A 17,002-nucleotide genomic window follows, 5' to 3' on the forward strand; every position below is an offset into this window, starting at 1 on the left:
ATGTGTCGACGTTGGTAGTTCCAAATCAAACGATCTGGCCTGTAGCACGCTAAAACACACACACACTTTCATCTTTATTATTAGTAAAGATGCTTAAATCTATATTAACATCATTATTTTATTATCTGAAAGGATAAGTTAATATGTTTTGAAAATCAGTTCCAAGGAAACTTCATTTTGTAAGGATTTAAGGATTTTAAATTTCATTGATTCTATTTCTTTAAATATAAAATATTGAAACTTTTCATTCCTTAAATATTTTTGAGAAAAATTTTCTGCACTAATATTGACAATCAACAATTCTTCCTAAGTAACTCTCGTTTTCGATCTTCGTCATAAGATCTTAATTTTTATTTTTTAATGAAAATATTGTAATTTTTTGTAATTGATGAAATTTCCCCTGTGTACTTAAAATTTAAAGAAAAAAAATGATTCCTTGAGTGCATAAACAGTCCCAGCTCCATTAAAGAATGAAAAGAAAATATGAAAAATAAATAAGTAAATAAGCTTATGGGTGAGTCAAGATGCTTAAAAATATATCATATTTGTAAATATTGTGAATTTACCAATGTGTTCTTAAAAAAAAAATCTATTTCTTGGATAAAATGACAATACATCCCTCGATGTTCAACAAATGGTAAATTCTCAAGATCCGCATCATAAGAAAGCTCGCCATTTTATAAATTATTTTTCTTTAAAAAATTTAAGAGAGTTCGATATTCTTTACATTAACATTCTATGCATGCTGTTTGACTAAATTTTTTTTTTTTCAAAATAAAGAAAACTGAGATCAAATGTCTAATATGAAAACCGATCTTTTGTTTCATGATTTCCAACTAGTGACTGTGGAAAATCTAACTAAAAGACAATTGACTATCTATTACACAACGTCGAGAAGGGAATTCGCCATTGAAGAAAAACGACAACAGACCACGGAAGGTTCCTGGTGTTAATGACCTTTGCAGTTGTGTCAGAGACGAGTTGTTGAACCACGGCGAATAGTGCGTGGCCAGGTAAGGAAGGAAGGAAGACGGGGGAAAAAACGACTAAAAACAAAAGCAATAAAAAAAAACCGACAGAAAATCCACTCTCTAGCAGAGAAAGTTATCTTCGCTTCGAGTTTTGGGTAAGAGCAAGGTCAGTTTGGCTGAGAGACGTGGTGCTGTTTCCGATGTACCGAACGTAGCTAAGGAGGAATTCATCGTTTTGATTGCTTGTGGAATTTTCATTGTGTTTAAAATAGATTGTACTCCAAATACACGCAGTATCGGAATAAGAAGGAATTAGGAAATAGAAACGGGTAAGTTGTTTGCGATTGATTTTAAACTGAGTGTATGTTTTGATAATAATACATATTGCTTAGTATTTCGATTGGCAAAAAGTGTGAAAGGAATGTAAATATATTTTAATATATTGGTTTTGTATTTTGTTGTATTCTGTTTTTCTTATGCCAGGTAGGTGTTCTAAAAGTCTCTCATAGGGAAGTATACGATTATTAAACTGCGCTTACTGCACTGATTTCGAATTTACATACCGTGCTTTGTACTTGACAAGATTTATGAAGTATGTATGATGATTTATAAATAAAGCATTAGTATTTATAGATCATGCATTGTAAAGGGTTCCGAATCTTATATATATCATGAAAATCCTTGAAGATTTGTGTGCAAATACAATATATGGAATGACCTTCAAAAAGAATGTCTGAAATTTTAATGTTTGCCAAAAGATACATTCTTGTTTTATTCAGACAGAACTTCAGCGCCTTAATCATAACAATTTTCAGTTATAGAAAATACAAAGGGTGAGTTTAAAATGAAAATACTTTGAAGATTTTATTTCTTGCTTGCATCTTGTTTAGTATTTCGATGGAAGAACGTGTGAAAGAAAAGTAAATATATTTTGTTGCATTAATTTTGTGTTTTATCTTATTCTGTTTGTGTTGTGTCCGAAAAATGTTCCGAGTCTCTCATAGTGAAGAATACAATTAATCCACTGCGCTTACTGGACTAATTTCAAATTTATACTGGGCTTTGTACTGTATGTATGATTTATAAGGAATTCATTCGTATTTAGAGAATTAACACTGCAAAAGGTCACGAATCATTTATATATTATGAAAATCCTTGAAGATTTGTGTGCAAATGCAATATATGAAATGACTTTCAAGAAGAATGTCTGAACTTGCCGCAAGATACATTGTAATTTCATTCAGATAGAACTTCAGCGGCCATAACACTTTTCGGTTATAGAAAATATAAAGGGTGAATTTAAAATGGAAAAAAATCCTTTATGATAATAAAAGATTTTATTTTAAAGCTTTTATTATTCAAATAATTATTACATTTGTTTATTTAATACCAATGAAACAAAATTTATTAATTCACATTTTATTATTCATCTCTTATTGTTTGGTTGAAATTATGCAAATATTTAAAAAAATGTGCTTTTCTATTTATTGATTACATTCGATTTTAAAGAGTATAAACGATTCAAAACAATGGATGTGCGCAATGTTCCAAAAGGTTTTGATGCTTTTTTTTAAATATTTATTCCTTCAACTTCTAAAATTTTGTACAAATTTTTCACTGGAATATAACTCAAATACGATGTTACTTTTAGAGGATATTAAATGAAATAAAAAAAAAACCTTTTTGAATTTAAGTATATTTTAAATGTATCAGTCTAGAGGTCAATGCTACGTACAAGTATTCGAGACACAAAGTCGTGCATCAAAAACATCTCCATTTGTTTTGTTTACTTTATACATTGAGGAAGTCGTTTGGCATTCATTACATAAATCGGTACAAGGTTAGACATCAGGATTTTCCATTTGCAGTAATGGTTTTACTTTTGCTAGTTTGGTAAATCGAAAAGTTATTTAAATTCTTGCTTCCAAATGTTCTTTTAACAACATGTAAATAATTTTTTTGAAAAAAATCTTGTTGTGGTCGTATAGATTGATATTTATGAGTATAAAAATAATAAATAAATAAATTATAATAATTTTGAATTTTATAATTAAATTAAAATTTATAAAATACAAATGTAATGATTAATTTGTATTTATTCACTAAGCCCATTCTTATTTACTGTAAAAATAGTATAAATTCAATTATTTAACATGATTAATGAATAAATTGTTCGGAATCATTTTTGAAAGGCAAAAACTAAAATAATGAAAATATATATTTGTTGAGATAAGCCGCATTGGTACATTACTTATTCGGATAAATTAAGGAAAATATTAGTTTATAAAAATTTCAGATCTTATTCACGCGGATTTTTGCAGAAATTCTCTTCTTTACACAACACTATATAACATATTTTTATAATTCATTCTTATATTCACATTGTTTAGTAAGGAATAAAATGCTTTAGTGTTATATAACAGTCTATTTCTTCACTATTTATTCCTTTCATTATGATTCTGATTAAATTTGAGCAAAAATTTTAGAAGCATAAACTTTAAGTCGTTAAAAAAATGTATAGCAATTATTCTTTTTTAGTGATTTTAAATTTTTACGATAAAAATTTTTATTTTTAATCTGTCTCACAAAAGATTTAAAAAAATCTGATAATGTAATTATTTCTTAACATTTAAATTCAGATAAATTTCTTCTTACAAATAAATTCGTATATCCTAATTGTTTTAAAATAATTATATTTAATGGATAATCTAATGGAGAAAGATAATTTAATGATCTCGGATAATGCATTCATTCCCTTCAATAAGTTTTGGGAAGATATTCGAAGCTCTAATGTTTAATTAAGGGTAGACGGCTTTTTTTCTTTAGAAGAACTTTAATAAGGACAAATTTATTTATATAATTAAACTAATCAATTTATTACTTTCGAAATTTAAATATTTATAACTTATTATTGTAAAAACTTCCGTACATTTTCAAGGACTTCGCAATCAAACGAATTAAAAAAAAAGAACAAGTATTTAAATAAGACAATTAAGTTTCTAAAATTCAAAATCTGAAATTATTAAAAATTGCATGCACTGAATAATAATAAAAAATATTGGAAAAAATATAATAAAAAGTAGGAATTTTTGATTAAAAAAATAAACATTTTCTTAGAAATCACCTGCCCAAAACTTATTATTTATTTCAAAGCGAACGAGTTTTAAAACTTTTTCACATGCTTGAGCAATCTGAATTAGAAGTTTGGTTTATATATATAAAAAAAATGTTTACATTTCAAATTCATGAACATCACGTGATGCTTCAAGAATAAATAAAGGCGACTGTTTATGTTTTGGAATATTTCTTGGAAAATGGTTACAGATATCGCTATCTAATTATTCTTTTATGCTCCGATTGTTATCTTTCAAAACTGTTTCGTTTGGTAAACAAAGTGAATATTCATTTCTAACAAAATATGAAATACCTACAAATAAAGAAAATTTTATTTATCAGTAGCAAGAAAATATTAGAATTAAGAACTGATTTCTTCGGTTTTTGAATGAATTTTCTCAATTCTTTATGGTCACTGACTCTCTATAATATAATTTCACAAATAATACTGACAGAATATGATAAAAAAATATATAAAAGCACTTGACTATTTCAGAAACAATAATGGAAGGCAGTGTTTGAACATTGAAGACAGAATAAAAAATGTTGCCATCCCGGGAGAAAGAAGTTTTAAAACAAACGTGAATCGAAGCTCTACGAATGGGACAGAAAATAAGAAAGGATTGTTAGATTTTGTTTTTGTTTTTATAGTTAACGATCACTCCAAGTCGTTTTTTTTTCTCTCTCTCTTTCTCTGCACGGCGTCTGACTTCTTTTCTTCATTTGGGCTGATACCTTAACCCATCATCTTTCATACTAACAGGCAAGGGGGCGTAGTTTAGCAAAAATCGTGACGAATTGAGTTTGAATATTTTAAATGACGAAGTCATGTGTGGTGGTATATGGTAAACAGATATATCTTCATTATCGAAGTCTTTTTTCATCCAACGTTACGCATTTTGGCCAAACTAAACTAACTAAAGATTACAGTAGTAAATTTTTGCACTTAATTACCATTTTCCACAATCTTATCGACTGAGTAACTCAAAACCTTAATAATATTCTCCTTTTTTTCAAAAGTTTTAATACAATCTGCAATAAAATGAAAGTATTTAAATTACACTATTGTATATATACTTATCATGAAATATTAATATTATATTAATGTGTTAATGTTAGTATACGAATTGCATTTTTATGCGAAATGAACATTTTAAATTACTTATAACACTTTATTAGTATTTGAAAAACTGGTCTGTGAAAAGATAATTTTATTCTTTTTTATGGTTAATTTCAATTAGAGTTTGATAGGTTTCAAAAGAGATTAAATATTGTGTTATGTAATGTCCCGATTATTTTTTAAACCTCTTCTCTGTTCTTATTCTTTAATTAACGCGCAATTTTAAAGTTAACTTATTTCGATAATTATAAGAAAGTTAAACAATTAGATTTGACTAATTTTGTAAATTTTTTAATTCATTTGTGTGTGCGTATGTGAGAGCAATTAAATTAATCCTTAAATTGCTTTCATCATTAAAATAACTATTAAAAACATCCTTATGTGGCTTTTAAAAAAAATCAAAGTTTGGAAAATACTTTTAGTAAAAAAAAATAAAAATGAAAATGTCTGTTATCTAGAAAGAAAAAAAAAAGAAAACTATAATTTTTTTTTTTGGTTAATGAGCTAGAATATAAAATTTATTTCGAAATATTTTAACATAATTTTCCATTTTGTGGATTCCATGGAAAACTGAGCCATTTTGTAATTCATTGCATGACGAATAAGTTAAACATTTTCGTATAATACCGCTAATGAATATTTTTTCATTGCGTTTTATTAAAAAGGCTATATTTCAAAATATGGGTTTCTTCGCTATTGCTTAGTTTCTTAATTTAAAACTGTGCCTAGTTTTAATGCCTAATAATTTTTTTAAATTTTTTTTCAAACGTGTTAATATGATGACGAATTAATATATTTGTCATAAGCTCCGTTATGATCAGTCATTACATACCAGCTTTGTATCGGAATGAAATTTAAAATAGTTTTTTATTCAAATGAACCTATGCACCAAATACTTACGTAAAAAGAGATAGCTCAGCTTGTTATATTTTTTTTTTAATAAAAAGCTACAATATAATTGTATTGTTTTGGAATTTAATTTTTTTTAATTTGTTGTTAATGGAACCAAAGTTACAATTATTAAAAATAAAAATTTATACAAAATAAAAGCATATGTAATTAAGGTTTCTTAGCAAATTTAAAATTAAAGACAGTTGATAAAAATTAGTTAAAATAATAAAGCTTTCAACATTGCATTTCGTCAATTAATGAATGCAATTATCTCGAGTGGTCTCCTCTAAACATTCTCGTATATTCTGCACATTCTGTTTTACCCATCATCCTCCAAACATATAAAGTTTTGGACCTTGGGTCAGGCCACGAAAGCTTTGAATGACATCGGGGAATAGTATCAGATAAATACATATCTTTGGCGTGAATCTAGAAATTTTACTAAACCTATGGTGTCTAGGAAGGTCTGAAGGTTGGTATTCGTTGAAATCTCAAGTTCTAATTTTTTGATAGTCGCAATAATCTTTCTGTGCTTCGTATACGAGTAAGTAAAAATTGTTACCAGGCTTTAAAAAATTAAAAAAACTATCACTTTTGCTATCAATATTTATTAAGTATATAATTATTGGAATAAAAAGAATAATCTTACGAAACATATATTATTGGAATAAAAAGAAAGACTACAAGGATTGCCGAAGCTGTTGATCAAACTTGATGTCGCTGAATGCAATTAAGAATATCATAATTAAACGTAACCAGCAGTATAATTCAAAGAAAAATTGACTTAGTGAGACGTTTTGATTAATTTCTTTAATGAATCTAGTGAATTAGTCAGTCATGTTTGAAATTATTATCCATATTAAATTCTAAGATGGAAAAGAAAAAAAGAATCTGTCAGGAAATACTAAGAAGTTACCATAAATAATCTCCAATAATAAGAAATACGAATTAATAATTTTTGAACGAAAGGAAATATGCTATAAAACGTATATAATTGTTTAAATGCTAAATAAATAACTTGTCTCGGCTTATAACTTGTTATTAATTATTATAATTATTATAACTTGTAATTATTGTTGTTAATATTATAACTTGTTTCGGCTTATAAAATTTAGGATTTACAAGTTATCCATTGATGCTACCCAAATTAAACATATTTTACTTATTTGCTTATTATTTTAAGAAATATAATTAAATTTCTAAAACTAGTGGGAAAAAAAACATAGTAACAAAGCATTTCTACTCAAAATACAAAATTAGAAATCAAACACTCTTAAATGGCTGAAATCTAGTTTATAAAGAATGGTAATTAGAGAAGTACTGTAATTGGAATGCAAATACAAATTTGAATTCAAAGAGGAACATGTATATAAACATGAAAAGAGTTCATATGGAATCTGTATAGAATAAATTAAGTAGAATTAGAAGAACATTTATAGATCATCATGGCATTTTGTTATATAATTCTTGAATAATCCATTTGCTTCTTTTAAAATATTAACCCTAACTAAGTGCGTCACTAAGGAGATATTAATCTATATGGAATTGCTCTTCTGATTTAATGTCTCATCTGTGATGAGAATGACTCCTTCAGTTAATAAACTAGATAAAATAATATCTATTGTATTCCTGTGAAATTATATGAGATAACGAATTTCATTTCTTAGAATATTAAATTACGAAGATTTTCACTTCATGCAATCTTTTCACCCAATAAACCACTGAAGTCGAAATTTTCGTAATTTATTATAGGATGCAACTTGCTTTATTTTTAATATCATTGACGCGTTCGCTCATTCGGGAAAAGTATGGGAATTTTTATAATTTTGTACTACTTAATAGTGATAAACGAGTAAATAAAAAGAATCTGATTCACATTTCATTACCTATTATGTTATAAAAGCTGAAGCTATTTCTATTATTCATTTTCGAAAGGCTTCTCATAAAAAAATATGCCGCCATATTTTATAAAATCATTTTAATTATTGTATTTATTATTGATTTGTTTTCGATTTCTGTTGTCTTCTTTTATTCTTGGATTAATGAAGTTGAACATTTATTTTCGAAATTATACACTGATTGCTACCTTCTGTAAATATGTGTACCTCCCCTTTAAGCCGTGCGGGTAAGGCTCTTTGTTTAATGAGAGTATAATGACGACCCAACGATCCTTTTGTTTCTTGGGCAGGGATTGACGTTTGGGGATTCATTAATAACTTCGATACCGGGCACTCCGACTTTATTATTACTGTTATTATTGTATTATTGTTATTAGAGCAAGGAATCCCATTTTATGGCAAACCTTCGCATTTTATTACGTCCACCTGGAAATTGTTAGATTCTTTCCATGGAATTTTTTTTGTTCAGTATTGGCTGACTGTGAGAAATCATTAAATATTTGGAAGAGAAAAATTGGAAATTGTTATCATATTTCCTTAGGCAGTTATTACCAATTGTTCTCTTTCTTTTAAATAATGTAAAAATTTGATACTCGGAATCCCTATGGTGATAAACAAAACGATGAACTTTGAAAGATACTTGTTTTAATTTGAACAAGAAATCTGTTTAGAGGTTCCCAAGAGTCATACTAACAGTGTAACATTACCTTAAGTTGATACATTTTAATGTTTTCTTAAAATTCACAAATAAACTGAAGAGAGGGAGGAAATAGAAGGAAAATATTTCAAGATTTGGATTTAAATGATTCCCCCATGGGTGCGTTTTTATCAATCTGTGTTGCTTCATTTTTTTTAATGATAAATCTTTCGATGAATGTCTCTTAAGACTGATTAGTTTTGTATTATACCTTAAAATTAATTGACGTTTTTTACAAGAACTTAATACTATAGTTGCAAACTTTGCCTGCAGTAAAACTTTTCCACTTATCTTCCCCGATTATTTCTTTTGTTCGATTCAATTGCATTTATTTATTGTTTTAATCTGAATTCATTCTAGACAAAATATTCCTATAAAATTTTTTACATGCTTCAAGTTAACATTAAAATGACAACACAAAAAAAGATGAAAATATCGTAATGCAAAAAATACAAACTAAATCTTAATATTATTTTTTCAGTAATATATATTTAAATTTTACTAAAAGTATTTATAACTTTGGCTTAAAAGTCACCTGAATCTGTTGATTTATTTTTTTGCATGAAAACAAATTTATACTCGATTTTTATTGAAAAACCTTAAAAACTTATCAGGATTCACGTAAGTCTTAAAAAGAAAGAAACTGGATGATATTTTCACTATTGTTGAAAATTAGGCATTTGATCTATTAGGGTGTCCCATAATTTTCTTTCCTACTATTAATACGAAATGAATACACAATATTAACTTTTTAATATTTACTATTTAAGGTGCTCTATTATCTTCTTCCGTCTCTTAGGAAGCCTCATTATGCTTTCTTTCCAAAAACTGTTGTGATTTGGACAAGAAATAATCCTTGAGGTGCGCTTTTATTTTGCTGAGGGATTTAAAGCGCTTATCGCGAAGAGAATTTTTTAAGGCCAAAGAGAAGTAATAATCAGATGGAACGAGATCTGGAAAGTATACAAGATGCGGTATAACATTCCAATCAAACTGAAAGAGTTTCTCTCTTACGACTAATGCAATATGTGGTGTAGCGTTGCCATGATGAAAAACAACGCCTCGTCGGTTCATTAATTCTAGCCGTTTTTTTTTTTTTTGTTTGTTTGTTTGTTATGGCAGCTTTTACTTGATCCAGTTGATGACAGTATTTCGTAGAATTTATTGTTTCACTTTGTGGAAGTAGATCGTGGGAAATGACGCTTTTCCAATTCCCAGCAAATGGACAAAAGAACTTTTTGTGGGAGTGCGAAAGAAACGTACTGTAAAAGAGCTCTAGTACGACTGAAACGGATGACATAGACGGTTAATTGATAAGCCTGCATGTTTGCTCAAGCAGGGCTAGATAAGGCCATTCAAAGCGCGGTGAGAAAGAAGCTTTTCAGGCACCCTAATATTTCAAACTTACATTTTTATAACCATATTTATTTTAAATATATGAAATTATAAGGAATATTACACTTTCTCTTATTATTTTTAATTTTCAGAGGAGAACATTTTAATTATTTTGTTTTAAATTATGTTGTATAAATCATTGTTATTTATTAAAATTTATGAAGGTTTATGCAAATCCACGAATCTATTGATGGTGATGATGTCGTGTCCGCGTTACTACGGAAAGAGAGTGCAGTAGCTTCTGAGGGTAAAGACCCCTGATCACCCGAGGGCAGAAGTCTGACTTCTAGCTCATGAAACTCGCACACATTCGCTTGCAAAATCCCTTTTTACAGGGGACACATTAACCCACCTCACAGATAGAACACAGATGAAAAACAACCATGCCCGAACCGGGATTCGAACCCGGGATGCCAAGATCACGAGGAAAATGAGCTACCCCTATGCCAGGACACCGGCCACGAATCTATTAACATTTTATTATTGTAAATTGTTGGACTTTATTCAGGATAAAAACAGTGTCAAATTTAAAATAAAACCAATTTATAAGCCTCCACATTTTATATGTATCATAACCCATAACCCTTAAGAAAATAATTTTGGAAATATTTTCATTCTTACGTAAACAAACAAACAAAAAAAAACCCTCGAAACTACAGTATGAGATTTGAGTTTATTATTCGATTCATATTGTAAATCTCTATCACATTTTTGCGACATATATCAACGGAAAATTTCCCTAAAAATCAAGTATGCAGTAACTTTTTTTATTTTTAACTACATTCCGAACGTAACAAAAAGTGTTTTCCTTTAAAACTCGGAAAATAAAAATCTCATTTACTTTATTTGCATTTCCGGTGTTGTTATCTTTTAAAATCAAAAATGTTTAAAAACTTCACAAAAAAAACTTCTCATTCATTTCAAAAAACAACCTGAAATAGTGTAGACTCAACAAAAATCCTTGATACCTCCAGTAGAACATGCTTGAACACCAACACATAAACCCTAAATTACCTTTAAAACTAATGAGGTAAACTCACCCCTATAGTAAATGGTTTTAAATTGACGCAATCACATCCAAACCACTTATGGACCCACACTCAACATCCGACTTACCTCAAGCATGAAACTACCACCCATACAAAACCGGACACGCCCTGGATTTCCCAAGGTGAAATAATGCCAGTGAGATTCTATGAATACAGGTTGTCATCCCCTGCATAGATATCCCATAAAACCCATCCCTTATTCTCTTCACCCGGGTCTAAAAATAAATAATTTACCGGCAAGCTATGCAAATGAGAAGCCCCTGTCTGGAGCAGCGCCCGGGGCAGTCATATATCCGCCTTTCTGCACTAACTGCCATAAGATGCCATCGTCGTTTCTACTTGAGGACATTCCTCAAAACTTGGAAAAGTATTTCTTCCGAAATTGTGTATTTTCCTCCTGGTATGTGCAGCGGGGCGTGAAGCGAGTAGTGGGGAAAGTGGTCTACGTCGGGGTGGATGGAGTCATTTGCACGTTGTTGTTCTTGGCATTGGAAGACAGATAATCTTCTGGAATTGTAAGCGTTCGGAAAGAGGCTAAGGTCTCAATGATTTTGTTGCTTTTAATTTTTCTGTAGAAAGGACATTTTAGAGGACGATAGGTGTATTTCTTGAATCGCGAAAAATAATCAAAGATATTGGATTTTCAATTAAATAATTTATATACAGAATATTTGCTTTTATGCGAATAAATTAACATAAAAATTTCTATTAAAACTGTGGAAATGAATATTTGATGAGATTCAGAAAGGCAAATTGTGTGTGTGTGTGTGTGTGTGTGTGTGTGTGTGTGTGTGTGTGTGTGTGTGTGTGTGTGTGTGTGTGTGTGTGTGTGTGTGAGTGAGTGAGTGAGTGAGTGAGTGAGTGAGTGAGTGAGTGAGTGAGTGAGTGAGGAGATAATTTTGGCCGTTGAGAGGCTGAATAGAAGAAACTTTAAGAATTTTAACTTCGCTTTATTTCACCACGAGTGGCATAATTTACCTACAAAGAATAAACGATCATAAAAGATGCGTCAGTCTACATTGCGGCACAAGAGCAAAATAGAGAAAATTTGCTCTTCAGTGATTTTACAAGGATATTTAATAAGGATTTCTTTTATACATGTAGATACAGAAAATTGAATCGTATGTACATTTAAAAGAATGTTGAAAGGGATTCCGATTCTTTTCCTTTCTCTTGGAGTGTGTGAAAAATGTTGAAATCAGCAGTTTTATAGAACGCATGTTAAAAGCAATCAAACAAAAAGCGGGAATCGAATCAGGAAAAAGGGAACACCCTGGAACGAAGTTAATATGGGCCAAATTAAGATTATAATGTGGAAATTAATTAAGATTTAAATTAGATTTTAAAATATCATTGTGTATATTATATATAAAGTTTGTAACAAAATTTCTCTAAATTTAGGAATGATGAATATATTATATGTCCAAGACTGTGTTTTTTGGAGAGATAGTTTATTGTAAAATATGTTTTTGAATAAAATAGACATATTTCCTCTACTCATTAGCAAAAATCTATGATATTCTTCTCATATCTTCTCCTTTCTTCTTTTTGAATTTCGTTTGTTTATTATTATATATTCAAAATATAGTTAAAAACTTTTCTCAAAGCAAAGTAATTTTTTTTTACATGTCTGAGTAATTTTTTATATTTACATGAGTTTTGATCTATAAAAAAAAATGTACTTGGGTACAAACCTGAATCTCAATTTTAGAATTTGAATTCATTCAAATCACTAAAATTCCGCTTAAGGTTTAGTAAATATGACATTTTAATAAAGATTAATTTAAATATATATATATATATATATATATATATATATATATATATATATATATATATATATATATATATATATATATATTTGTAATTATAATAATATTAAGATATATTTAATGCAATATATATGTAGATATTAAAGATCCTATAATTAAATGAAGCAATTAAACAAATTTAATTAGAATTAAAGAAACATTTCTTCAAAACATGTTCAATTTAAAAATCATTTCAAGAAATTTCAAATAATTATTGTATTAATATACAAAATTTTCACTGATTCAATAATGAAATAAAAGAAAACTTAATAGAACGCAAGTTCAGCTTAATAGTAGGTACACTTACTGAAAATAAAAGCAATTGAAGACTCTTACTTGTTCATAAATCATAAAATATATTTTAATAATAATCTGAATAAAGTTCATGTCCAGGATATATTTCCAAGATATTAATAGTTTGAATATTAACAGCGTTATATTTTGGCTTCGTGTTTGAATGAAACCTTCGCATTTTTATATTTATAAACTGAAATTAATTGCCATTTGGTCACTACAATTATATACAAAAATTGCTTGATATTCTAACACACCGAGAATAAGTTGTAATATCTGTAAGTTGAATTGATTCAACAGTTATTCCCATGATTGAAAGTGCAATCTCATTAGTTTAGAGAAAAGAATAAAACGTTAGAGTTGGAGAGAGAAGTTAATATTCAAACAATGTAAATTTTCATCATGTTTTATAGGTGCATTTTTATTTTCCATTCATGATTTGAAATTCTACATTAAAAATGAAATCAGATGTTATCTTATACATTTCTAAATCAGGTAAGGGAAAATTCTTAAATATTGAAATAAGACTCAGAGAAATTTAAAGCAAATAGAATATTGACAATTGTTAAGTCATCTGTGATTTTCTAAAAGAAATGAAAACCTGTTTTTAAGATTCCACATTTCATACATATGATATCCTACATATCCGAATTTAAGAATTAATTACATAAAATTAGAAACATTAATACTTGATTTGAACTAAAAGAATTTTTTTCTTAATTGATAAAATAATTAATTATGGGATAAAAAAATAGAAAATATGAAACAAAAAAAGAATTAATACATTTTCTCATTGTGATAATTTTACTGCGTGGAATTCTAAGTATTATATTATATTTGAACAACTTTACAATTCAAAACTGTAAACAGGAATCATAAGCTATTCGTGCTTAATCATATTCTTGTATCATTTCATTCAAATTTTTAAATTCCTTACTTTTTCAATGCCATCAATCTTCCAAACGATAAAATCACTGCAGATTTTAGATTTTTAATTTCATTTAAATCTCAAAATGAAAAATATATATTATCGAGATTTCTCTCTCATTGTGATAATTTTACTGTGTGGAATTCTAAGTATTATATTATATTTGAACAACTTTACAATTCAAAACTGTAAACCGGAATCATAAGCTATTCGTGCTTAATCATATTCTTGTATCATTTCATTCAAATTTTTAAATTCCTTACTTTTTCAATGCCATCAATCTTCCAAACGATAAAATCACTGCAGATTTTAGATTTTTAATTTCATTTAAATCTCAAAATGAAAAATATATATTATCGAGATTTCTCTCTCATTGTGATAATTTTACTGTGTGGAATTCTAAGTATTATATTATATTTGAACAACTTTACAATTCAAAACTGTAAACCGGAATCATAAGCTATTCGTGCTTAATCATATTCTTGTATCATTTCATTCAAATTTTTAAATTCCTTACTTTTTCAATGCCATCAATCTTCCAAACGATAAAATCACTGCAGATTTTAGATTTTTAATTTCATTTAAATCTCAAAATGAAAAATATATATTATCGAGATTTCTCTCTCATTGTGATAATTTTACTGTGTGGAATTCTAAGTATTATATTATATTTGAACAACTTTACAATTCAAAACTGTAAACCGGAATCATAAGCTATTCGTGCTTAATCATATTCTTGTATCATTTCATTAAAATTTTTAAATTCCTTACTTTTTCAATGCCATCAATCTTCCAAACGATAAAATCATTGCAGATTTTAGATTTTTAATTTCATTTAAATCTCAAAATGAAAAATATATATTATCGAGATTTCTCTCTCATTGTGATAATTTTACTGTGTGGAATTCTAAGTATTATATTATATTTGAACAACTTTACAATTCAAAACTGTAAACCGGAATCATAAGCTATTCGTGCTTAATCATATTCTTGTATCATTTCATTCAAATTTTTAAATTCCTTACTTTTTCAATGCCATCAATCTTCCAAACGATAAAATCATTGCAGATTTTAGATTTTTAATTTCATTTAAATCTCAAAATGAAAAATATATATTATCGAGATTTCTCTCTCATTGTGATAATTTTACTGTGTGGAATTCTAAGTATTATATTATATTTGAACAACTTTACAATTCAAAACTGTAAACCGGAATCATAAGCTATTCGTGCTTAATCATATTCTTGTATCATTTCATTCAAATTTTTAAATTCCTTACTTTTTCAATGCCATCAATCTTCCAAACGATAAAATCATTGCAGATTTTAGATTTTTAATTTCATTTAAATCTCAAAATGAAAAATATATATTATCGAGATTTCTCTCTCATTGTGATAATTTTACTGTGTGGAATTCTAAGTATTATATTATATTTGAACAACTTTACAATTCAAAACTGTAAACCGGAATCATAAGCTATTCGTGCTTAATCATATTCTTGTATCATTTCATTAAAAGTTTTAAATTCCTTACTTTTTCAATGCCATCAATCTTCCAAACGATAAAATCACTGCAGATTTTAGATTTTTAATTTCATTTAAATCTCAAAATGAAAAATATATATTATCGAGATTTCTCTCTCATTGTGATAATTTTACTGTGTGGAATTCTAAGTATTATATTATATTTGAACAACTTTACAATTCAAAACTGTAAACCGGAATCATAAGCTATTCGTGCTTAATCATATTCTTGTATCATTTCATTCAAATTTTTAAATTCCTTACTTTTTCAATGCCATCAATCTTCCAAACGATAAAATCACTGCAGATTTTAGATTTTTAATTTCATTTAAATCTCAAAATGAAAAATATATATTATCGAGATTTCTCTCTCATTGTGATAATTTTACTGTGTGGAATTCTAAGTATTATATTATATTTGAACAACTTTACAATTCAAAACTGTAAACCGGAATCATAAGCTATTCGTGCTTAATCATATTCTTGTATCATTTCATTCAAATTTTTAAATTCCTTACTTTTTCAATGCCATCAATCTTCCAAACGATAAAATCACTGCAGATTTTAGATTTTTAATTTCATTTAAATCTCAAAATGAAAAATATATATTATCGAGATTTCTCTCTCATTGTGATAATTTTACTGTGTGGAATTCTAAGTATTATATTATATTTGAACAACTTTACAATTCAAAACTGTAAACCGGAATCATAAGCTATTCGTGCTTAATCATATTCTTGTATCATTTCATTAAAATTTTTAAATTCCTTACTTTTTCAATGCCATCAATCTTCCAAACGATAAAATCATTGCAGATTTTAGATTTTTAATTTCATTTAAATCTCAAAATGAAAAATATATATTATCGAGATTTCTCTCTCATTGTGATAATTTTACTGTGTGGAATTCTAAGTATTATATTATATTTGAACAACTTTACAATTCAAAACTGTAAACCGGAATCATAAGCTTTTCGTGCTTAATCATATTCTTGTATCATTTCATTCAAATTTTTAAATTCCTTACTTTTTCAATGCCATCAATCTTCCAAACGATAAAATCATTGCAGATTTTAGATTTTTAATTTCATTTAAATCTCAAAATGAAAAATATATATTATCGAGATTTCTCTCTCATTGTGATAATTTTACTGTGTGGAATTCTAAGTATTATATTATATTTGAACAACTTTACAATTCAAAACTGTAAACCGGAATCATAAGCTATTCGTGCTTAATCATATTCTTGTATCATTTCATTAAAATTTTTAAATTCCTTACTTTTTCAATGCCATCAATCTTCCAAACGATA

General features: G+C 27.6%; 1 protein-coding gene across 1 annotated transcript in view; it reads left to right on the forward strand.

Annotated features, from left to right (window-relative positions):
• The first annotated feature begins 1,091 nt into the window (after positions 1-1,091).
• The window catches only part of LOC129962605 (uncharacterized), a 294,801-nt gene continuing 278,890 nt past the window's right edge, over positions 1,092-17,002 (forward strand). The window contains exon 1 of the mRNA XM_056076468.1: positions 1,092-1,300. The gene's annotated coding sequence lies outside the window, so the exon portion shown is untranslated. The remainder of the gene's footprint in view (positions 1,301-17,002) is intronic.

This window comes from Argiope bruennichi, chromosome 1, assembly GCF_947563725.1.
Source record: "Argiope bruennichi chromosome 1, qqArgBrue1.1, whole genome shotgun sequence".
NCBI lineage: Eukaryota > Metazoa > Arthropoda > Arachnida > Araneae > Araneidae > Argiope > Argiope bruennichi.